The sequence below is a fragment of the Protopterus annectens genome, chromosome 15.part0 (genome assembly GCF_019279795.1).
Source record: "Protopterus annectens isolate FY-2018-M chromosome 15.part0, PAN1.0, whole genome shotgun sequence".
Classification (NCBI taxonomy): domain Eukaryota; kingdom Metazoa; phylum Chordata; order Ceratodontiformes; family Protopteridae; genus Protopterus; species Protopterus annectens.
The window spans coordinates 66,506,775-66,533,159 of record NC_056749.1 but is presented as its reverse complement, the minus strand read 5'-3'; the positions used below and the strand labels follow the sequence as shown (position 1 = coordinate 66,533,159).

At 40.1% G+C, this 26,385-nt stretch overlaps 1 protein-coding gene across 2 annotated transcripts in view; it reads left to right on the top strand.

The window, feature by feature from the left end:
• Window positions 1-26,385, top strand: part of F8 (coagulation factor VIII) — a 2,728,596-nt gene that overhangs the window by 1,429,632 nt on the left and 1,272,579 nt on the right. The gene's annotated exons all lie outside the window — the stretch shown is intronic.

Sequence of the window (26,385 nt, the reverse complement as noted above, 5' to 3'; positions counted from 1 at the left end):
CACACACACACATACACACACACACACACACACACACACACACACACACACACACACACACACACACACACACACACACCTTCAATGTAAACTTGCACAAAGTGTTTGTGTCACTGAGGGGAGACGGGTGTTTGTGTCACTGAGGGGAGATGGGTGTTTTTGTCACTGAAGGGAGATGGGTGATTGTGTCACTGAAGGGAGACAGGTGATTGTGTCACTGAAGGGAGATGGGTGATTGTGTCACTGAAGGGAGATGGGTGTCTGTGTCACTGAGAGGAGACAGGTGTCTGTGCCACTGAGGGGAGATGGGTCTCAGAGGAACCATAGTGCAGTAGAAACAAGTTTAACCTGTCAAGTTAGAAACCTATGGAAAAAAACAGATAAAACCATCCCTTCAAAAAAGAAATGAGGCAGTGAAAATGGAAAAGCCTAAAAGGATTATGGTTAAAGAGAATTGGCTTAAATTATTGGCTATGTAGTTGGCTTCATTCTAGGATGATCAAGTAGGTGTAAGCTTGGTATGAGATGGCTGAGAAGCCTTCCTACTCTGCCAGCGAATTACTTCCCTTCTTTTGTCAAGGCTTTCATGTTCTGGTTAAAGGTTCTGCTGCCCGCATTGCTTTACACTCCAACCTTGTAAATTCTGATTTGGAACACGTATTGTAGCTCTACGCAGTGTGAGGAGTCTTAACAAAAAACTTCCAGACTTAAGGTTCTCCTGCAGATTGGACACCTTGATATAAGTATAGTTACAGAGACATGGTTTTAAAGCATTGGAAGCACTCCCTCTTGTCCTGGGTATAGTGCCTAACATGTCTTCAGACCTAATGTGATTTTGGGGCTAGCAGTATTTGTCCAGAATATCATCACCTCATGACAAATTCCTTGGGACACAACATATGAATGCCTAGATGTCCAAATCACCATAAACAAGACTAATTACCACATCATAGCTACTTATAGAGTATACAGCATGTCTCCTTCAGAGTATGATAGCTAAAATTCCAATTAAACCCAACACCTTTCTGCTGAGGGACTTCAACTATCTGTCAGTAAACTATTTGATCTACACTGCCAATGGCAGGCATGCCCAGCACTTCCTTTACATTATAAATAGTAACTTTCTTTCACAAATATTTAACCTTCCTACTAGGCCCCAGTATCCTTGATCTAGTCCTTGCCAATATGGCCACTTCTTGCACAGCTCCATATATATCATACTGCCTTGTTAAATCAGCCCATAAATGAGGGGCCTTTTCCTTTATAACTGATGGTACTTCTGGTGATGACCTAAACAGATTCAACTGCAGTTCTCCTCTGATGCATACCATTGCTAAAACCACTGCCTGTGCCTCCAGTGTCTAATTCCCCTTAAATAATTGTACTGATAATACAGGGCCTAGCTGCGCCAAATATACTGAGAAATTTAAAAAACAATCTCCGTATATACAGCCAGTATACTGTGGTATGTGGAGTATGGTTTGTTTTAAACCACATCTGGCTGTTTTATTATACATTGCTCTGCTTTAGCTGTCAGGATGGAATGGAGGTTGGTGAAAACAGCAGCGGCGCACAGACATGTACACTGCAGGAAGGTGGCTGCTAATGTTATCAGGCTGCATTCAGTCAGAAATTGTTTGTCTCTATATAGCAGACCTAAAAAAAAAAAAACAAGTAATCTCTGTGGTATCCCCAAAGTCTGAAAACAACCCAATAAACAAGTATAGCGGGTCCAAAAACAAAACAGTGTAAGAAACTTTGTGTGGAATATTTTCAGTCCCTATATCTCTAGTTAATCACTGTATATTAATCAGATTAGACAAGAGTGGTAGAAGTAGCAAAATTAAACTCAAGTAAAAAAATAAATAAAAAATATATAATTGTACAGAATTACTAACTATTCGAAAGTAATCCAAGCAAAGCAGGCAGTCTGTTTCCGGTCAAAAATCCTTTATAAGTACACAGACAAGCGATCCAAGTAAAACAAAAATAAAGTAATAGTTAGAGCTGGATGTGGCAGAGTTAAAGATGTTAAAATTTGCACTGGGTGTGATGAGGGTGGACAAGATTAGGAATAAGTATATTAGAGGGTCAGCCCAGGTTGGAAGGTTTGGAGACAAAGCCAGAGAGGCACGATTATGTTGGTTTGGACATGTGCTGAGGAGGTATGCTGAGTATATTGGGAAAACGATGCTAAGGATGAAGCTACCAGGTAACAGGAAAAGTGGAAGGTCTAAGATAAGGTTTATGGATATGGTGAGAGAGGACATGCAGGTGGTTGGTGTGAGAGATCAAGATGTAGAGGACAGGAAGAAATGTTAATGGATGATCCACTGTGGTGACCCCTAACGGGAACAGCCAAAAGAAGATGATGATATATATACTTTTTATCAAGAAAGTGAGTGGTTTATTGTGCTGTAAAACAAAGTGTTATTGGTACACATGTTAAATTCATATCCCTTCCCCCATCAGTGAGACATTTGAGCTGGTCCTGCCCTACTTAGTAGCTGCCATAATAATATAACCCTTATGTATTTTAAATAAAATTTATAATGATGTGATACCTCTTATTTAACCAGATTATTATGTAGATTATTAATTCTGTGATTTTATCCAAGGCAATATACTACATGGCTGGAAATATATCAACCTTAGTCCATTTGGCAATCATAGGTTCATAGGTAAGTATTAGGCTATTGGCCCTAGGGCCTATATAAGCCTAGCCAAAAAGGTACCCTGGCTTTCGCCACTCAAGAAAATTATTTTCCTGTGCCCCTGTTGAGCAGAGACACAGAAGTGATCCGCGGGGTGAATTTCCTATTTCCCATCCAATCATCAAGATTTTTCTTGAAGAGTGCTAATGAGGAGCTTTGTTTGATATAGATAGGTAGTTTGTTCCAGAGTATGGGAAGTCTCTGGGACAGGAATCTATCCCTCCAGCATGTTCTGTTTATTGTGGTGACAAGGTTTAAGTCCCTAGAGTGTGTAGCTCTGAGGGATTGGGATTTCTTTAAGTGGAGCATGTCTAACAGCTCCGGGTTTAACATAGCTTTGTATGTTAAGCAGAGATTGCCTCTGAGTAAGCGATATATAATGGAGTAAAGCTGGAGTTTTTTCAGACAGTCTGCTGTTTGAAGCCAGTAATCCTCTTTGTGAGGTATTTCTGTGGCCTTTCCAGTTGTTGTAGATGTCTTGTGAGGTACATACTAAAAGGGGTGTTGTACTCTATAATGGGTCTAATGAGTGATGAGTAGAGGGGAACAATGACCTCTTTTTTCCTGCATGAGAAACCTTTTGAGATGAGGTGTGGCACGTAGAAGGATTTCCTGACTATTGTGGCAATGTGATTATCAAAGGAGAGACTACTGTCCACCTGTGTCCCAAGGTCTCTTATCACACTTTTGGTGTTAAGTAGACTACTGCCTATGTGGTAGCTCATGGGTACAGAGTTTTACCAAAGGGGATGACAGTGCATTTTTTGGCATTGAGCTTGAGCCCATGGCTTTGACACCAGGCATCTGTCTCAGTGAGGCCCTTTTGTAGGATGTCCACATCATTAGGAGTTTTGATTATGGCTCCTAGTTTGCTGTCATCTGCAAACTTTGTTAGCCTGTACTTCAGAAAAGTAGATACCAAACACGAGAGGACCCAGGACTGAACACTGTGGTACTCCACTTGTCAATGGTCTGAAGTTGGATTTGGAGTCTGCTAATCTTTGGTAATCTCCAAACACTGGACCCCACCCAGTTTGGGTTTGTAAAAGGCAGATCATGTCTCTTAAACCCGATAGACTTCTTTGAAGCGGTCACCAAAGCTGTAGATGAGGGTAAGGGGGTTCACACAGCCTATCTAGATCACGCCAAGGCTTTCTACACCGTCCCCCACTCTGGAATTATAGATAAACTCACTAAACTAGGTACAAATCCCTATGTCACAAGATGGGTTGCCAACTGGCTCACTGACAGAACCCACGCTGTGAAAGTAGCAGACTCCATATCCAACTTCAGACCAGTGACAAGTGGAATACCACAGGGTTCAGTCCTGGGTCCTCTCCTGTTTGGTATCTACTTCTCTGAAGTACAGGCTAACACAGAAGGTCTTTGGCTAATGAAGTTCACAGATGACTGCAAACTAGGAGCCATAATCGAAATTCCTAATGATGTAGACATCCTACAAAAGGGCCTCACTGAGACAGATGCCTGGTGTCAAAGCCATGGCCTCAAGCTCAATGCCAAAAAGTGCATTGTCATCCCTTTTAGCAAAAACTCTGTACCCATGAACTACCACATAGGCAGTAGTCTACTTAACACTGAAAGTATGATAAGAGACCTTGGGACACAGGTGGACAGTAGTCTCTCCTTTGATAATCACATCGCCACAGTAGTCAGGAAATCCTTCTACATGCCACACCTCATCACAAAAGGTTGATCATGCAGGAAAAAAGAGGTCATTGTTCCCCTCTACTCGTCACTCATTAGACCCATTATAGAATACAGAGTCCCTTTTAGTATGTACCTCACAAGACATCTACATCAACTGGAAAGGCCACAGAAATACCTCACAAAGAGGATTACTAGCCTTCAACAGCAGACTGTCTGAAAAAACTCCAGCTTTACTCCGTTGCATATCGCTTTCACAGAGGCAATCTCTGCTTAACATACAAAGCTATATCAAACCCAGAGCTGTTAGACATTCTCCACTTAAAGAAATCCCAATCCCTTGGAGCTACACACTCTAGGGTCTTAAACATTGTCACCACAATAAATAGAACATGCTGGAGGGATAGATTCCATTCCCAGATACTTCCCATACTCTGGAACAAACTACCTATCTATATCAAACAAAGTTTCTCATTAGCACTCTTCAAGAAAAATCTTGATGATTGGATAGGAGATAAGAAATTCACTCCGGGGATCACTTCTGTGGCTCTGCTCAACAGGAGCATAGGAAAATAATTTTCTTGGGTAGTGAAAGCCAGGGTACCTTTTTGGCTAGGCTTATATAGGCCCTATGGCTAATAGCCTAGTATCTACCTATGAACCTATGAGTGATTTGGTAGTTGAGTGCAAAAGCTATGTAAGTCGCCAAACTTTAGAGTTTTCCTTGATGGGGTCTTTCAATAGGGGTAGCATATGCCGGGGGAACATATAACAATGCCTTCATTCACCAGCACTGTTTTTTTCTAGTAATGAAAGAATTAGCTTTTCAAGTAAGAGTTTTAGTTTTTATACTATGAAGTGCAAAGAGGGGTGCATAATTTTTTCTTCTTTTTGTAGATGACTGTGCTTTTTTGAGCAGTGATGTGGCTAGTATTTTTGGGGGTGGTGTTGGGGATCTAGCAGTTTGGCTTGGTTCCAGGTCTTAATTGTAACAGATGTAAATCAATCTGTGTCCCTGTGGAATGGAAATAGCAGCACGTGATACAGCTACTGAAAGGATCCATGTGATACATGAAGCCAGGTATTTAGAGCTTCTTGTAAAAACTTCATTTCATGATACGTTAGAGACTGATTTGAATTTCTTATGCAAGAAAGTAGAGGAACTTTTACCTAAAGTTAAAATTTTCAGTATTCTTTCTGGGAAAATTAAGACCATCTAAATGATGATTATGCCCCAAGCATTCTACATTATTAGTAATATACCTGCTGAGAACAACCACGTAAGAATTCTGTGGGTACAAAATCAGCTAGATATGGCTGTGCTAGGGGATAGGAGGTGCAGTGTCCCTGCTCTAGAGATGTATCTGTCTAGGTGCCTGGAGTAGGGGGTTACCCAATCTTTCCAGGTATAATATAGCATTTAAGTCAGACCACATCTTATGAAATTATGCTTCACACTTTCAGGACTATTGGTCTTTCCTTAATCCTGATTTAGACACTAAGATATCTCAGGAGTGGTTATTCAAACTTTTTATGACTGTGTGGAGCTGAGGGATAGGAGTTGGATATGGGTCTATACTTTCATAACATGGCAGGTAATTCATAAGGACTCTGTGAAGGGGTGGACAGATAAAGGTGTGCAGGCTTGAAGTGAGCGTATGTGTAGGTGGTAGACAGGGCAGTGTGATGGAAAGGAAAGGCTGTCCTAGGTCTGCAAGAAGAATTTAAGCTCACTGGGAAGGAATGGGTTGCCTGTGCCCAAATTAAGTAGATTTGGTTATTTTCATTCAGGAGGCCTACAGATGTATTTAAAATATGGCCGTGGGATAGAAAGGTAGAGTAAGCCTTATGTGGAAGGATCTCTGGGAAAACAAAACCACTGCTATTAAGAAATTGATGCAGGCTAGATTGCAGGACCAAGAGAATACTGATTTTAATTTGCAGCTGTGGAACTTGGTTTGCAAGCTCCTGATTGTGTGAGTAGTTGGCCAACATCTAAGGATCGACTATGAAGATTACTGTTCCAATGGCATTACACTCTAGTTATGCAGGTTCAATCCAACATTAGAGATATGTTGTAATCAAGGAGCAGACAATATTCATGTTTTTGGTCTTGTTTTATCATTAAACAGGTATGGCATATGCTTGTCTAAGAGCTTAATAGGATTTATGGACTAAATGTCGATTTGGGTTTGAGTTTCTGGATTTTCAATATTGTCCCAAGGCTTTGAGTAAACTGTGTTAAGGTGTTAAGAGTTTTCTGGGACTTGGCAAGTGTGGCCATACTTCTAAGTGCTAAAATGTGGAAGATGAGCATCCCAACATTTTAGTAAACATCTTGACTTGATTTTTTACCCTTGTCAAACTGGTATGACAGGAGATGCTCTCCCAGGAGAATGGAAACCCCTTTGAGGGCCTCGGTAAAGGGAAGAGTATTATGAATCATTTTTATACTTTTATAGAAATTCTTCATCTTAGTTATATGAGGCTTTGTGATTATTGTATGTATATATTTAAGACCTTTTTTTGTTTTTCAGTTCACAAAGATGGACATGCAGTGATGCGGGTTTATTTCTATTCCTTTTCTTTATGTACCTTTGTTGGGATGTTATAGTGTTTTTGAAGTAATCCACTGTACACAATTTCAAAGTTTCTTTAAATTATTATGTATCTTTTATTCCTTTCCTGTATAGTTATATCATATTTTGTAGTTTTTCCACACTATTTTGCATGCCAATACACAGTCAGTTGATGTTTTCACTAAGCCATTGTTGTTATCTCAAAACCAATAAAATACAGTAAAAAATGTATTCTAGATCATTTTGTTAAATAAAACACTTTCACATACCATATAGATGACACAGCCCTTCAGTCAGACACATTGTTTGACCATCTTGTCTCTACAGCAGTTCTGTGTGGCTCATCTGATTTCCACAGGCTTCTTCACTAGATACAGGAAGTCTTAATTCTCCTTTACTCGTGTCTCATCAGACCTGTTACTGAATACACAGGCTTCTTCACTAGATACAAGAAGTCTTAATTCTCCTTTACTCACGTCTCATCAGACCTGTTACTGAATACACAGGCTTCTTCACTAGATACAGGAAGTCTTAATTCTCCTTTACTCACGTCTCATCAGACCTGTTACTGAATACACAGGCTTCTTCACTAGATACAGGAAGTCTTAATTCTCCTTTACTCATGTCTCATCAGACCTGTTACTGAATGCACAGGCTTCTTCACTAGATACAGGAAGTCTTAATTCTCCTTTACTCACGTCTCATCAGACCTGTTACTGAATACAATGTACATTTTGGCATGTATTTATCTAAGCTAAGCAAATCAGTAAACTTGAGAGACCTGCGAAATTCATAGTTAAACAGATCAATGAACTCAAAACATAGTGCAGACTGGCATTTTTCTTTTTGTAGTCAGTCTCCTATAAACACATCCATGGATATCTGTGTCTATCCTTTTAAGCCATGAAAGATCCACTCAACATTTTTTTTCAGATTACCTCTTTATTTTACTGCATTGCATATATATATATATATATATATATATATATATATATATATATATATATACACACACACACACACACACACACACACACACACACACACACATTTCCTTGTATGCTACACTCTGTGATCAGGCTTACTCTGTTCCCCTACCCTTCCCCCAAGTTCCACCCACCCCACTACTCCTGAACCAACCTAATAACACCACACTCTTTCCTCTTCTAGCTCCACCCACACAATCCCTCAGTTCACTCTACATAATGCTTTACCTTAATTATCACTAACTCATGCTATCACCTTACTATTCTCACTTGCTTTCTTTTACTTGTACTTTCCCCCCTCCCTAACTCTTACCCACCACATATTTCTTAATCCCTCTCTCCTTTAACCTCTGTTTCTAACTTAATCACCAACACATTCTACACTTACTTCAACACTCTGTACTCCTACATACTTACTATTCAACTATTTACTCTCCAACGTCCTACTCAAAGCTTTCCCCCTACTCTATCTGCAGCACCATCTAACCAATTTGGGCTCATTTACTGCATGTCACTACCTCACTCCCTATCCTCCTTTTCCCCCAAAATGTAATATAAAAGTCACCGCTCCTGTCTCGTCTCAACCATCTCATTATTCTTCCAGTGACAGCTCTACCACGACTCTCCTTACCCGTACACTCTTCTCCCTCTCCAATATGTCATCCTATTTCACACAAGTGCCACCTACACTCCTCCCCCCTACAAACACTACCTCTTTTTCCAATATCAAACATCACTGCTCCCTCCCCATCACTCCTCATCTTCTCCATATTGACCGTAATTTCTTCTTTAAATCTAAACTGCATCAGTCTTCACTTTACTTGGCTAACATCAAGCAGACTTGCGGTGTGGCCAAAATTAAATCCTTTCTTTCCTCTTTATTGTCCAAATATCTGCTACTGTGTGGTGATATTCATCCCAATCCAGGTCCTAATTTTACACCATCCCCACCCATAAGTAATATTCCAGCTTTACACAATAAACTTAAGTTTATTTTAAGAAACGCAGGTAGTATTTACAACAAAGTTTCAGAATTACTTGTCTGGATGATACAACATTCCCCTGACATATTAGTAGTTACAGAAACCTGGCTCAAACCACACATCAAACACTGAAGTGCTTCCCTCTGGTTTCAACATGGTCAGAGCTGACCAACTCAAAAAAAAGGAGGAGGTGTAGCCATACTATATCCAGAGTCTATTTCTCTAACTCCCTATAACCATCCTGTACCTCCATTTGATAAAGCCAAACTTATTATTACTTAATAATAACAAAAGTGTCTGTCTAGTTGCATTGTACATACCCCCTAGGAATAATATAACCACTCTTGAAAATATCCTGCCCTGGATATCAACTAATATTTCTCTCAAAACAATACTTTTAGATGATGTTAACATCAACTGGCTGAAACTTAACTCCCAATTCCCCAATGACACCATAAACTGTTACGGATTTTCACAGCTCATCACAACAAAATGTCTCTATCGTTGACTGGCTTTTAGTCTCCTACCCAATAATTTTATACAACCCAAAGTACTACCAGATTCAATTAGTGATCACAACTCTAGCTGTACAGCTGGACGTATCACTCAGCCTTGCAAAAAACATACATGCAAGTCTTATGCAACTTAACCCACTTTAATCTGGAGACCTATACAAATATTTTAAATACTATTAATCGGTCTTTCCTTAAATACCTATCCCTTGATGAGGCAATTGAAAAATACAACTCAACATTCTTAAACACATGAAACAGACTAGCTCCTGCTAGAAAGAAACAAGACAAAAATAACTATCCTCCCTGGCTTTCTAACTATATCAAATCCCTTATGCAAAAAAAGATAAAGCCTGGGCATATTATGCAAAACAAAAAACTCAGACAACTCTACAACTCTTTAGAACACTACCTAACCTTGTAAAAAAACAAGTAAACTTGGATTAAAAAAAAATTACTCAAAACCACAAGACCAATAAAAAAAAAACAATTCAAAAACTTTTTGTCATACAATCAATAAGATTTTACACTCTGGAAAACCATCTTCCTTCAACCTTCCACTGACAGTACTTCAGACATAGCATCTCAGTTTAACTCTTATTTCATTAACAGCATCGCTTCTATTACTAACAATTTCCTAGCCTCACCTCCTACTGGATCTAACCCTCACAATACATGCCCCATCTCTTTCTCAATACAACTAGAAGGGTCTACTTGATAACATCAAAAGCCCACATACCCAAAAGTAACCAGTCGTCCAACAAACACAAGAAACCAAACGGAAGCACTTTGAATCCAAACAAGTGGGGGGGCTTCCTCCCCTAACACCTCCCCAATGTGGGTGGTTGTGCCTCCCACACACCCCTTAACTCTGAGATTGCACCATACTGGGGAAAAAGGCAAACTCCCTAATTTTGGCTGACTGCCTCCTTTCCATAGGTAACTTGTTAGTTATGTGAGGAGTCGTTTAACTGAAGATTTGGTGTTTTTGTCTCGGTGTTATCATTTTGGATATATGGGTTTTCGATCTTATCAGGTAGACCCAACCAGTTAATGACCCAAAAGAAGCACTGTTTAGAGGAGAAGCCAAGCACCGGACAGCTGTAGATACAAATCCAAATTTATTGAGTGTACCAAACACAAAACGAAACGCTAACACAACACAACGCGTTTTTCGTCAATACATCATTTTTTTTTTATTATAGAGGAAGTCCAGAAAGATGAGAGGGGTGGTTTATGGGAAACTAAGATTGAATATCGAGAACTATATTGGCAGATTATACTTGAAGCCAATAGATCCCCAGGTTTAAATGATAATGTTTCCCTTGTTTTAAAGATGAGGGCTGCTAGACTTTAATTAGTCACTATCACATTTATATGTTGTCATTTATATGTTGTCATTTACTTTTGCACTATATATTTTTTTAAACATTTACAATTTTTTATACCTTCTAACATATACATATTTTTATATATTCCAACATACACAGCAGAACTGCCAAGGCAGAGTACATAAAGTATTAGTAAAAACACCAGCAGCAGCAGAACTGCCAAGGCAGAGTACATAAAGTATTAGTAAAAACACCAGCAGCAGCAGAACTGCCAAGGCAGAGTACATAAAGTATTAGTAAAAACACCAGCAGCAGCAGAACTGCCAAGGCAGAGTACATAAAGTATTAGTAAAAACACCAGCAACAGCAGAATTGCTAAGGCTGAGTACATAAAGTATTAGTAAAAACACCAGCAGCAGCAGAATTGCTAAGGCTGAGTACATAAAGTATTAGTAAAAACACCAGCAGCAGCAGAACTGCCAAGGCAGAGTACATAAAGTATTAGTAAAAACACCAGCAGCAGCAGAATTGCTAAGGCAGAGTACATAAAGTATTAGTACAAACACCAGCAGCAGCAGAACTGCCAAGGCAGAGTACATAAAGTATTAGTAAAAACACCAGCAACAGCAGAATTGCTAAGGCTGAGTACATAAAGTATTAGTAAAAACAGCAGCAACAGCAGAACTGCCAAGGCAGAGTACATAAAGTATTAGTAAAAACACCAGCAACAGCAGAATTGCTAAGGCTGAGTACATAAAGTATTAGTAAAAACACCAGCAGCAGCAGAACTGCCAAGACAGAGTACATAAATCTTTAATAAAACAAAATAAAAAACATAAAAATAGGATGAGCGCTTTCGGATTATTTCCTTCTTCACATCCAATGTTCATTCGTTTAAAAAATACTTAAATACTGTAGGGCATCCAGTAGCATTTCACTGCCCATTCATAAAAACACAGTGCCTCATAGTCAACAACCAATCAAAATGCAGATATACAATCCCAATATGTAGATTCATTCATGGTATCTTAACTTAAGCACAGATCCAGCTTGTCATTAAAGGACCCAAAAATATATAAATCAGACCCTCCATGCTTTCAAAATTGGTTTTAATGGAATCACTCCATTCAACTTAGGTGTATTATCAGCTCTTAATGTAGTAATCCAACAAACCTCCCTGGCTTCAGTTTCATTGAAAATATCCCAACCTCTAGAGGTGATGTGTGTTCTTACACATATCAAGTATCATAAACATGAAACTATGGCCATTATAGGTTCATAGCTAGGTATGAGGCTATTGGCCCTAGGGCCTATATAAGCCTAGCCAAAAAAGGTACCCGGGCTTTCGCCACCCAAGAAAATTATTTTCCTGTGCCCCTGTCAAGCAGAGCCACAGAAGTGATCCCCAGGGTGAATTTCCAATTTCCCGGCCAATCATCAAGATTTTTCTTGAAGAGTGCTGATGAGGAGCTTTGTTTGATGTAGCTAGGTAATTTGTTCCAGAGTATGGGAAGTCTCTAGGACAGGAATCTATCCCTCCAGCATGTTCTTTTTATTGTGGTGACAAGGTTTAGGTCCCTAGAGTGTGTAGGTTGGAGGGACTGGGATTTCTTTAAGTGGAGCATGTCCAACAGTTCTAGGTTTTACATAGCTTTGTATGTTAGGCAGAGGTCATCTCTGAGTAGGAGAAATGCAATGGAGTAAAGCTGGAGTTTTTTGAGATGGTCTGCATAGGGCATCGGTTTGAGGCTGGTAATCCTCTTTGTGAGGTAGTTCTGTGGCCTTTCCGGTTGTTGTAGATGTCTTGTGAGGTACATACCAAAAGGGGCGTTGTACTCTATAATGGGTCTAATGAGTGACGAGTAGAGGGGAACAATGACCTCTTTTTTTCCTGGATGAGAACCCTTATGTGATGAGGTGTGGCACATAGAAGGATTTCTTGACTACTGTGGCGATGTGATTATCAAAGGAGAGACTACTGTCCACCTGTGTCCCAAGGTGTCTTATCACACTTTCGGTGTTAAGTAGACTACCACCTATGTAGTAGTTCATGGGTGCAGAGTTTTTACCAAACGGGATGACAATGCACTTTTTGGCACTGAGCTTGAGGCCATAGCTTTGACACCAAGCATCTGTCTAAGTGAGGCCCTTTTTGTAGGATGTCCACATTGTTAGGAGTTTTGATTATGGCACCTAGTTTGCAGTCATCTGCGAACTTCATTAGCCAAAGACCTTCTGTGTTAGTCTGTACTTCAGAGAAGTGGATACCAAACAGGAAAGGACCTAGGATTGAACCCTGTGGTACTCCACTTGTCACTGTTCTGAAGTCGGATTTGGAGTCTGCTAGTTTCACAGTGTGGGTTCTGTCAGTGAGCCAGTTGGCAACCCATTTTGTGACATAGGGATTTATACCTAATTTAGTGAGTTTATCGATAATTCCTGAGTGGGGGATGGTGTCAAAAGCTTTGGCAAGATCTAGATAGGCTGTGTGAACCACCTTACCCTTGTCTACTGCTTTGGTGACTGCTTCAAAGAAGTCTATCAGGTTTAGGAGACATGATCTGCCTTTTACAAACCCAAACTGAGTGGGGTCCAGGGTTTGGAGGTTACCTATATCTTTGCTTATACACTCCATGATGACATGTTTCATGGTCATGCAGACCAGGCTTAACAGGCTAATGGGTGGTAGTTCCTGGGGTCCATGGTGGCTACCTTTTTGTGGAGTGGGATAACTGTCACTGTGCACCATTCACTGGAAACAAAGCCTGAGGTGTGGCTATGATAGAACATGGTACTTAGGTGGGGTGCCAGTTCGTTCTGTAGTTCTTGTAGAATGCAGCCTGGAATGTTGTCAAATCCCATGGATGCTGTGTTCTTGGCTTTGGAGAGTGTGGTTTTTACCTGTGTAGCTATAATTACAAGTCGTTGTATTTTTCCAGTATAGAGATGGGCCCTTTAGGGGGTGAGAGGGGGGTAAAGTTAGCACTGAACCTATCTGCCAGGATGTTGGCAGTATCAGTTGGTTCTGTATATTTAGTGTCATTGTGCTGTAACTCAGAGCAGATCTGAGTGTTGCCATTGAGATTCTTGACATAGCTATAGAATGCTTTGTGGTTGTCTTCAGAATCAGTGGCGATTTTGTTTTCGTAACTAGCTTTGGAGGATTTTATGAGGGATCTCAGCTTTTTACTGAGGCTGACCAGGGAGTTCCTCCAATCATGGGATTTTACTCTTTTTTGCAACAGTTTCTTTCTTCTGTTGTAGTTATTTATTGCAAAAAACACCTCGACCCTCTTGCTCGCAGCACCTCTGTGAAGCGGTTCTGCAGTCTGGTTGCTCGTCGCACTTCCCGTCCACTACTAGAAGGCGCCCACTCTATCCTACCCAGGAAAAACGCTAAAATCCTTCTATGAAAGTTAACACCGCCAACTATTTCTGAGAAGACGCCACTTCCCTCAAGGTGCCTGTTGGAGTGATATCCCCCTAAGAATATACTATCAGTTCCACTACTAGAAGGCTCCCACTCTATCCTACCCAGGAAAAACACTAAAATCCTTCTACTGACAACTAAAAATCTCAGCAACCTCTGGAAAGTTAACACCACCAACTATTTCTGAGAAGACGCCACTTCCCTCAAGGTGCCTGTTGGAGTGATATCCCCCTAAGAATATACTATCAGTGTATGTTGCCTACCTATATTTTTTAATATCATTATTTTAAATGTAGTGAGGATATGTGCTTTGTAGTTTACTCTGTCAGAGTGTGATAGCAGCCAACTGCAGACCGCTCCCATTGCCCAGCCCATACCTTAGTTTCTAATATTGCTATCTATTTCTCACTTAAGTAACATTTGCTGCCATTCCTACTATAGCCACTAGCTGGCACCCTATACCAGGACTAGAGAGATACTTTGCAATTTTAAAAAAATTGTGTTTAACGTTTCTGTTTCAAGATCTCCTACCCAGCTTCTATCCCTATCCTCTCCAAACTCACCCTTTATATCTATTAACCTGACCATAGTACTGTTAGCAACTGCTGACTACACTAAAACTCTACAGTAACACTTACCTGGTAGCAGAAATCCTCTATAGCTACAGATTATTTTTTGTTCACTTGTGGCTTGTCCTTTATTTGGCTCTACCCGCTCTGTTCGCCCTACAGGCTCACTCCGCTCCCCTACGCTACCCCAAAATCCCACCCACCCACTACACCTGACCTTATACTTCCATAGCCACTCCCCCAACCCCCTCAACCAATTAGCTTACTCCATTTGCTATTTACCTATTAACAAGCTTGGCTCCTTCTTGTTAACCCTAAACTGTTCAACACCTGATATTCCCTCAAACAGCTCCACCACTCGACTGGTGTCCAACATTTCTTCCAAATATCTCTTTCCCCACCCCATACCCCCCACTATGTATAGTCACTCCTGGCCAACACACCTGAACTTTCTTTTCTTATCTATTGAGATTACCTCTCTGCTTATATCTCATAGCCTAAATCACTATGAATCCCTAACATTTATTAAATTTCAACACCCTCAAAGACAAACAAACCCTCTCTCTCCAATAACCTCTGTAACACATAGCAACATAACATCCACTTCATCCTACCTTCTTCCACAGTTTCATAGGCTAACCCATATTAAATATCCCCAAATGAGAAAAGCAGACTCCTCTCTCAGTAAAGTTGTAAAACTATCATTTAATCCTCTTAATTCTCTACTGTTACATGGTGACATCCACCCAAACCCTGGTCCTAACTTTACCTCCCAAAAAACTTCATCAGCCAATACTACCACTCCTCTCACCCTCCCAAAAAGCCCAAACTCTCTACTAATAGGTCACCTCAACATACGTAGTGTAAACAAGAAAATTATCCAGCTGCACACCCTATTAGACACCTATTCCTTTGACATCTTATGCCTTACTGAAACTTGGCTTAAACCCTCAACTAAAGACAATGACATTATCTGCCCAGGTTATAACATTCTCAGACTTGACTGTCTTAATAAAACGGGTGGTGGGGTTGCAATACTGTTCAAATCTGAATTGAAGGTCACATCCACCATCACCTAATTATGCTGAAATTCTTACCTCGAAAGTTCCAAATTAATCCAAATAAAGCTTTATACATTATTTGCTCATATATCCCACCAGGAAATGAAATTAGCACTCTTGAAAATACGCTTAGCTGGCTTTCCAGGTCCCTACCTCAAGAAACCATACTCCTTGGAGACTTTAATATTGACTGGAATGGCTGTACCTCTGCCGACCCTTATATAGCAACATCCTTGCCTATAAAACAGGTAAACTCCCAGACGATATAAGCAACCATTATCTTACTTTCATTTCTAGACAAAAGAGCCATATGCACAATCAAATAGCTTTTAGAACTACCAGAAACAAGAAAATTCTCAACCCAGCTAACTTCCAAGCTGAGCTCAAAGCTTGTACTTGGTTTCCCCTAAAATACATACCTCCTGATGAAGTCGTATCATTCTTTAACAAAACATTTTTGCAAATCCTAGATCACCATGTTCCCACTTGCACTGTTAGAATAAAAAACAAACCAGCTCCCTGGCTCTCTAAGGATACCAGGCTAAACATCCGGCTAAGAAATAAACTCTGGTCCAAATGGAGAAAAACTAAAAACCCAACTGACCACCTAAAATTTAGAGAACTTCATAATACCACAAAAAAATCTATATACCTTGACAAAAAACTGCTATCTAAAACTCCAACAAACCCAACAGCAAAACCCACAAAAGTTTTGGTCAGGAATCAATAAACTACTCCACCCAGGACAGTCCAAAACACCTACCCCTCAAACTTAACTCAAACTTCTCCCAACCAAATTGCTGACACCTTTAATATATTTTTCTCTGAAACAGTCCAATCACTAGCAAATACATTGCCACCTGTGATCACCACCAAATTACCCTCACCAACCACCTTGCCCCAAACAGTCAACCTCCAACCTGTTCAAACATCTTTCATACACTCCTTGCTTCTAAAACTGAAACCATGTACGCCATCAGCTGACCTCCTCCCAGCCGAATACCTGCAAATTGCAGCAGATGTACTTACCTACCGTATTTCTATCTTAATAAACAGAACCATTTCTGAATCCTACGTCCCATCCATCTGGAAAGTCTCTCATAACATCCCTTTGCATAAGGGAGGAACCTCAAATGAATTAGCAAACTTCTGCCCTATAGCCCTTCTCTCTCCCTTAGCAAATGTATGGAGAGATGTATCCACAGTCAACTACTGCATTATCTCCTCCAAAATAAACTATTAGTGGACTGCCAGCATGGTTTCAGACCACATCATAGTACCACAACTGCTCTTCTATCCTTTACAGACTGCATTAATAAAAATAGGAATTCTAACCTGCTATCATCTGCACTTTTCATAGACCTCTCAAAGACCGTTGATATGGTTAACCACCAACTATTGATAGGTGAACTTAAATCATGTTCTCTTGACTCTCAATTAGTACAATGGTTCCAGTCCTACCTAGATAACAGAAAGCAAGCAGTCCTGTGGGACAATACCTTATGTCTCAGCTCCCGATCACCCATGGAGTCCCACAAGGATCAATTCTTGGTCCACTCCTCTTCACTATTTTCATTAACGATCTGAAAACCTCCATTCCCCAAACTACATGCATTCAATATGCTGACGATTCGACCTTGATATGTACAGCATCCTCCCCAGCTCAAATACAAACCAGTACACAAACAACCTTTACCTTAGTGGAAAACTGGTTCCATCAAAGATGTCTCCTCCTTAACCCAAAAAAACTAAATTATTACTCTTTACACTCACACAGAAGTCCCCCCTCCCATAAATGTCGTACTTATATCAAATAATGGCACAGAAATTGCTCCAGACACCACCACTAAACTCCTGGGTGTAACAATAGATAACAATCTCAACTTTGACACACACGTTAACTCAACTATTGAATTAGTTAACCGAAAACTTGGATTCCTCTATAGAATCAAACCCTTTCTCACACCCTCAGCTACGATTTCTATTGCCCAAACCCACCTCATTTCCACCCTTCTCTACACCTCCCCTATCTACACTAAGCTATCCAAAAGCAATCTGAATAAACTAGCAACCGCCTACAACAACATGGCCAGATTTGCCACCAGCGCCCCTTTCCGTACCCACCATTTTTATCCACAAGGTTTTACATCATCCTAGAAATACTCTGTAACCTTTTTAAGTCCTATAAAAATCTTCCAACCTTAAGATCTGCTAAAAAACTACAAGTAGCCACCATAAAATCCAGCAACATATCTGGGGGACTGCCTGTTCTCCAATGCTGATGGAAATACTTGTAACAAACTTCCAAGAGAAATTACATCCCTTACTTCCACTAACCTTTTCAAAAAACAATTGAAAAATCTTCATTAAAAACAAATGGACCTGTCCCTGCACCAGTCCTGACTGATACTGTTTCTCCCTTTCTCTAAATACGTATTCACTAAAAACATTTTTTTCGGTACTTCTCTATCCTCTACATTTTTTTCTTTTGATTCAATTAAATGTTTTCTTTTTCCCTTTTTACTGTGCTGCATAAACTCGTGTACATTAAATGTTTTTTGTTTATTTTTTTTTATACAACTTGATAAAACCAATATTTTTTTTACTATTTGTAACTTTAAAAATTGTTGCTAAAACATATTACTAATCAGTTTCATATTTATGTAATTGTATTGTGTTTTTGCCATTATTTTGTGTAGACTCTATGTCTAATACATTTTTTTCTCTGAGCTTTTCTCCTTGGGCCTCTACTGAAAATGGATGTATATCCAGTTAGACTAGCCCAGTCAACAAATGTAAAATAAAATAAAATAAAATAAAAATAAATAAATAAATGGCAGGGGACCACCAGATTGGCTTCTTTTTTTGGAAGATAGCATCTTGGTTCTGTTAGGGATAGCACGATCCATGCACTCGTGTAAGTGCTTATAAAGTGCATTTGTGTAGGATTCAGCAGTCATACCTCTGTTGTCCATCTGCATGAGTGTTGTGAAGTTTGCCACGTCTGTCTTAAGAAGCGTGAAGTTGACTTTGGAGAAATTTTTTATGATGGTTTCCCTAATGGGGGGTGTGGTTGTCTAGGGTGATTAGCTTGTGGTCGGATCTGACCAATGAGGAATTGACCTCTGGTGTGGAACACCAGTCGCCCATGTTGGTAATGGCCAGGTCTAGGATATCGCTGCCCCTGGTGGGGGTGTGAATATTTGGATATATGAACATGCTGAGACAAGGCATTACATTGTATCTTACTCTGAATGTCACGAAGGTGTTGAAGGATACGCTCCTTAAACATCCTATTAGTTTTACCAACATAAAAAGATGAGCAATGAGTACAGGTGGCAATGTAAATCACATAGCTGGTAGTACAGGTGGCATAGTCTCTAAACTAATACAGTCTTGTAGTAATAGGATGTTGAACTAGGTTAGATGTGTTGATATATTTACAAGCCTTACACCTTCCACATGGATGTGCCCCAGTCTTGATACTATATAAATAACTCTGTTCATACTGTGGGGCCTATGACAAAGTAGACTCTTTAAATTGCAATTCCTTTTACAACAAAAATGGGATGTAGCCCCCACAATATCCTTAATGGTCAACAAGTTCCAATTGCTCCGAATAATTTCACAAACATGTTTGGAATCGCTGCTGTAAGTGAGGGGCAGCCTGACAACTGACTGAGTAATCTGGGAGGTAGATGAATTCTTATTTGAACCATGTGAAAACCACGTTCACCCCCTTCTAGTCCGATCAATCTTGACTTAGTCCAAAGATCTTAAAATCTCCTTGTTCTTATATCCTCAGTTATGAAGATCAAACACCATTTTCTCCATCTTGTTAAGAAAGTCCATATCCTTTTGCTACAAAGTCTAGAAGTTCTCAAAAACTGATTTTTCAGTACATTTGTAAAAATATGGGGAGGATGCATACCCCTCTATCTAGTAAGGTGTTCTTCCAAAAGGGTTTATGATATTAAGATGTATTAATTCTTCTGTCAGTATCAACAGGAAAATACCCCAAAATTCCATGGATGAAGGAGATGAATATACCATAAACTTAAAAAACTCTGTTGTTGATTCTACGTATATGGCAAAGCAACAAAGCTGATCCTGATTACCAGTCTAAAAAATAAAGACATCATCAACAGATATGTGGTATAAACCAATATATCATCTCCAAGGGTTCTCCTCATTCAGTACATATTTGACCTCCCATTCAGCTAACACCAAATTGACATAGCTATTAATTGCAGGGGGTCCCCATAGCAACTCCCCAGTGCTGTAGGTAAACTTTCCCATCAAAAAGGAAGACATTCTCTAGAATGATACATAACAAATGACATATGCAATGTACAGTGTCTCCTTTAAGGATGGACATCCTGTCATTATATGACCTTAATGAATCAAGTCCATAATCATTCTGAATAACAGACAGGGTATCTTCCTTCCATATTGGCCTCATTTTTGCCTGCAACTCCTGGTATTTTATGACTTTGTGTCTCTCTGTAGTCACTGGCTGGAGCAATGTCAATGATTTTATTTTTATTTATTTAATATTTGTCTACTGGGAAAGTCTGACTGGGACAGAGCCCATTTTTAGAGGAGGCCTGAGCAGAAACACTCCAGATGCATGTCTTTGGAATGTGAGAGGAAACCAGAGCACCTAGAGGAAACCCATGTGAATTCAAAGAGGAGATACAGACTCTTCACAGAAGGCACCCCAGCCAAGAATCAAAGGACCTCTTGCTGTGAGGTGACAATGCTAGCAGCTGCACCACTGCATCTCCAATCAATGCTATTTTGTCTTCTTTTCATGGGATGCGATATCTGGTTTTCTCACATCTATTTTTTGAACTGTTGGTAATGGGTGATCCCATGTGATACAAATCATAATTTTCTATAATGCTTTGTGGCTCATGTTTCCAGTGTTTTTCAGACACTTCAGTACAATAATGTTTGCACAATCCCCAGTGCAACAGTCTTGCCATGTTATTATGCCTTTCAGTATGAAGTCCTTCTGCCATCAGTATGTCACAACCAGCAACAAGGTGTGCGACTGTTTTCTGTTCTGTATTACAAAACCTACATTTGTCTGTTTCTCTCACATGTTCAATGGACTTTGTAAACCAATGTATACATAGTCCAGTATCTTGGAACACCAATATTAACCTTTCATCTTTTGGTTTGAATTCGCCTCTCCTTAACCATTCCTGCATTCGATCCTGATCAACATGAGGTTCTTCCTGAAGTTTCTATACTTGTCACTATATTTATGTATTTTCCTCATTTCTTGCCTTCTCAGCTGATCCTTCACATTATATTCTTGGGGGGGGGGTTTGGCACATTCAGTTGCTGCCTGGGGGGGGGGGGCACATTCAGTTGCTGCCTGTTTTTTATTTACTTCTGGTTTTATTTCCAGTCCTGCTTTATGATCATATTTATCTGTAAAACTAAGCAGGAAAGTTATCTTAAACTTATTGTCCTCATGCTTCAAAACTTTCACTATGTTTGGGTCTTTTGAGGTCAGCAGATATGTATGCAATCCCACTATTTCAGATCTATACATGTAATCAATTTCGAGGAGGCCCATACCTCCTTCAGAACAGGGAATATATAATCTTGGTATGCACTAATTTTTATAAATCATTTGAAGAGCATGAAGCATCCTTCTTGTTTTCCTGTAAAATCTATCCAACAGCTTTTGGGGCCAGTCAGTCACTCCAAAACTGTAAGTTAGGACAGGAAGAGCAAATTGGTTTATCCCTTGACTTTGTTCCTAGAATTTCAACACTGTTTTCAGTGTTAATTTAAGTCTTTCAAAATACTCCTCACTAAGTTTTATTCTCATCTGTTCATGTTTTATTGTTGATCCTTCATCATTTCCCAAATATTTATACACTCTCTCTCCTGCTCAAGCTCGTTTATATCACATTCTTGTCCCAAACTGAGGTTTCTTGGTGCTGCATCTTTCCTGTTTTAAAAGTTGCTTTTGCACATCAAAACCAAATGGCATTCTTTTATCATCTGAAAAATGTTTTGACCACTTGTAGTTGTGCTTCCAGTTCCTCATCTGATAAACAATATAGTTTTAAATCATCTAGAAAAATAAGATACGTTTTTTACACTTTATTGTTTTCTGGGAAACAAATTGTAGCCATGACCTAATCTGTTCAGCAGACAGCTTAATGGGTTAAGGTTCATAAGTTCATAGGTTCATAGGTTCATAGGGTGGTACTAGGCTATCAGCCCTAGGGCATATACAAGCCTAGCCATAACAATTCCCTGGCTATTTCTTCCCACATTATTTACTTTCCTGGACCCCTGTCTAGCAGGGCGACTGACGTGATCCCTGGGGTGAATTTCCTTTCTCCCATCCAATCGTCAAGGTTCCTCTTGAAGAGGTCCAAAGAGGCACTCTGCTTGACATGTATGGGCAATCTATTCCAGAGTCTGGGGAGTCTCTGGGTCAGGAACCTATCCCTCCAGCATGTTTTGTTTATTGTGATGACAAGGTTTAGATCCCTGGAGCATGTAGCTCTGAGGGATTGGGATTTCTTTAAGTGTAGCATGTCCAACAGCTCTGGGTTTGACATGGCCTTGTATGTTAAGCAGAGATCGCCTCTGAGTAGGCGATATGCGACAGAGTATAGCTGGAGTTTTAAAGGCGGTCAGCGTGGGGCATCTGCTTTAGGCCTGTGATTCTTTTAGTGAGGTATTTCTGAGGCCTTTCCAGTTGTTGCAGATGTCTTGAGAGGTACATACCAAATGGGGCGTTGTATTCTATAATGGGTCTAATGAGGGATGAGTACAGTGGGACAATGACCTCCTTTTTCTGGATGAAAAGCCCTTCGTGATGAGGTGTGCCACATAGAAGGATTTCCTGACTGTTGTGGCGATGTGGTTATCGAAGGTGAGACCACTGTCCACCTGTGTCCCTAAGTCTCTTATCACACTTACTGTGTTTAGTGTACTGCCACCTATATGGTAATTCATGGATACATGTTTTTCCCAAAGGGGATAACAATACATTTCTTGGCATTGAGCTTGAGCCCATGGCTCTGGCACCAAGCATCTGTTTCTGTAAGGCCCTTTTGTAGAGTATCCACATCATTTGGGGATTCAATAATGGCTCCCAGTTTGCAGTCATCTGCAAACTTTGTTATCAGAGTCCCTTAGTGTTGACCTGTACTTCAGAGAAGTAGATGCCAAACAAGCCCCAGGACTGAACCCTGAGGTACTCCACTTGTCACTTGTCTGGAGCTGGATTTGGAGTGGCTACTTTTACAGTGTGGGTTCTATCAGTAAGCCATTTAGCAACCCATTGGGTGACATAGGGATTAATGCCCAACTTATTAAGTTTATCTATGATTCCAGAGTGTGGGGGATGGTGTCAAAGGCCTTGGCAAGGTCTAGATAGGCTGTGTGGACCACCTTACCCTTGTCCATGGCTCTGGAGACTGATTCAAAGAAGTCAATCATGTTCAGGAGACAAGATCGGCCCTTCACAAACCCAAACTGGGTGGGGTCCAGTGTTTGAAGGTTGCCAATGTCTTTGTTTATAAGTTCCATGATAATACGCTCCATGGCCTTGCAGATAAGGCTTGTCAGACTGATGGGACAGTAGTTTCCGGGATCTAAGCGCAAGACAAAAGAGTAACTATAATAGAGTTACCCTGGAATATCTTCCTTTCAATTTTTATCCCTGTAATATTGACTTGTCCTTTATCATGGCTTAACTGCAAAGTAGTTTGCCACTGTTTCATGGTTGCTGTAATGTAATTGATCAGTGTAGGATGTATTTTATACATTTTAAGCACTCTTTTATCCATGTATGTGAGATACTGTCAAATACTTTGTTGTTGTCTATCCATGCCATACTTAGATTCTTCCCCTATTTACAGTTCTCCATTATTATTTTATTTAACAATAAATGATCCTTTGTTTCATATGACTTTCTTTTATTTCCCTTTTGATCTACTGCCATACTTGAGTTTTCTCCTAAATGACTGTAAACTCTGTCGGCATTAATTCCTGTGTATAGTTTATATGTCATCGGAATGCAAGTTATCGGTTTATAATTTTTAGGGTAGCTTGTAGGTTCACTCTTAAGTAGGAGCATTGTTTTTCCTGTTGTTAACCAGACTGGTGTCTGTTTCGAGGTGCCCATGTAAATTGTTCTTAATCATGGCTAACTCTTCATGCAAAGATGTTTGCCAGAAGTTAGGTACTGCTTCTGGGCCTTGAGTTTTCAAATTAGGAGCTTTTTTAACTTTATTTCAATCTCTCTCATTGTTACTTCATCCCATTTCATATCCTGTACCTTTAAACTTCTTATTCTTTCTGTTACTTCTATCCATTTAGCATCTTTGTTGTGTTCCACAGGATCTTCATAGATATTTCTCCAAAATGTATCTATTTCTTCTTTTTTTGGTAGAGTTTCAATTCCTTTTGCCTTGTTTCCCAGTTCAATATAAAACTTTTTGGGTCATCAGTAAATTGCTTGTTTTGTACTTTTCCTTTATATTTACCTACATTATCTTCTAACTTTTTCTGCCTGTGCTGATATTTTTACTTTATTATTTGCAATAGTGCACAATAGATCCTTATCTGTTTTAATACTGCATGTTGCTTTTATTAAGTCTGTTTCTTTGAGTACTTTTGTTGATCTTCTAACAGTGACACTTGTCTTCATTTCTTTATATTTCTCTCTATTCGCTACTTCCAGGACGGCATTCAGTTTCTCCCCTTCCTTTTCCTCACTACCCTGTTCTTGTGGTAAGACTTTATCTGTTATTAACTTAGCGCAATGTTTGCTCTGAGAGTGTCGATGGAGAAGTACAGAGAAGGTCAGAAGGAGTTGCATTGTGTCTTTGTGGACTTCGAGAAAGCATATGACAGGGTGCCTAGAGAGGAGTTGTGGTATTGTATGAGGAAGTCGGGAGTGGCAGAGAAGTAAGTAAGAGTGGTACAGGATATGTACGAGGGTAGTGTGACAGTGGTGAGATCTGCGGTGGGAGTGATGGATGCGTTTAAGGTTGAGGTGGGATTACATCAAGGATCAGCTCAGAGCCCTTTCTTATTTGCAATGGTGATGGACAGGTTGACAGACAAGATCAGACAGGAGTCCCCGTAGACTATGATGTTTGCAGATGACATTGTGATCTGTAGTGAGAGTATGGAACAGGTGGAGGAGACCCTGGAGAGATGGAGATATGCTCTAGAGAGGAGAAGAATTAAGGTCAGCCAGACTAAGACAGAATATATGTGTGTGAATGAGAGGGAGGATAGAGGAATGGTAAGGATGCAGGGAGTAGAGGTGGCGAAGGTGGATGAGTTTAAATACTTGGATCAGTAGTTCAGGGTAATGGTGAGTGCGGAAGAGAGGTAAAGAAGAGAGTACAGGCAGGATGGACTGAGTGGAGAAGAGTACCTGGAGTGATTTGTGACAGATGAGTACCAGTAAAAGTGAAAGGGAATGTCTACAAGAGGGTAGTGAGACCAGCTATGTTATATGGGTTGGAGACAGTGGCATTGACAAAAAGGCAGGAGTTAGAGCTGGATGTGGCAGAGTTAAAGATGTTAAGATTTGCACTGAGTGTGACGAGGATGGACAGAATTAGGAATAAGTATATTAGAGGGACAGCCCAGGCTGGAAGGTTTGGAGACAAAGCCAGAGAGACAAGATTACGTTGGTTTGGACATGTGCTGAGGAGGAATGCTGAGTATACTGAGAAAAAGATGCTAAGGATGGAGCTGCCAGGGAAGAGGAAAAAAGGAAGGCCTAAGATAAGGTTTATGGACGTGGTGAGAGACGACATGCAGGTGGTTGGTGTGACAGAGCAAGATGCAGAGGATAGGAAGAAATGGAAAGAGATGATCCACTGTGGCGACCCCTAATGGGAAAAGCCGAAAGATGATGATGATGATGATGATGATTAAATTATATAGTCTCCATGCAAACATAAGTTCCTTTATTTCACCTAACATGTTGTGATGTACCTCCTCTGGGCCAGTAAACAAGGAGCCTCAATCCTCACCAATGACACCAGTGGGGAACATTCACTTAGAATAAAATAGATACACACAGTTATTTCAGATTATAACTCCCTGCAAGAAGCACAATTTCCCTTAAAAGCAGCCAGGGAGCACACTCCAGACCTGGGGCCAGACTTTCTCTCCAAGCCCTAAATAAGACTCCACCTTTCCTCTGCAGAAATCAGTGCTCTGTGTCCCTGTTCTCACACACTCTGGAGATATGCACACACATACACACACACACACACACACACACACACACACACACACACACACACACACACACACACACACACACACACACACACACACACCTGAGAAAGGCTGGCACAGATTTATCAGCTATGCCACCTCCACCAAGACTATAAATTAGATTCACTACTACCAGCCAGCTACTTTAAGGCTCTTACCATGGTACCCAATTACTTTTAGTAACATCAATACTTATACAAATGGTAATGTTTGACCAAGTGGCAAGACTTTTACAAAACAAGCAGAGCTAGGCCACCATGGAGAAACA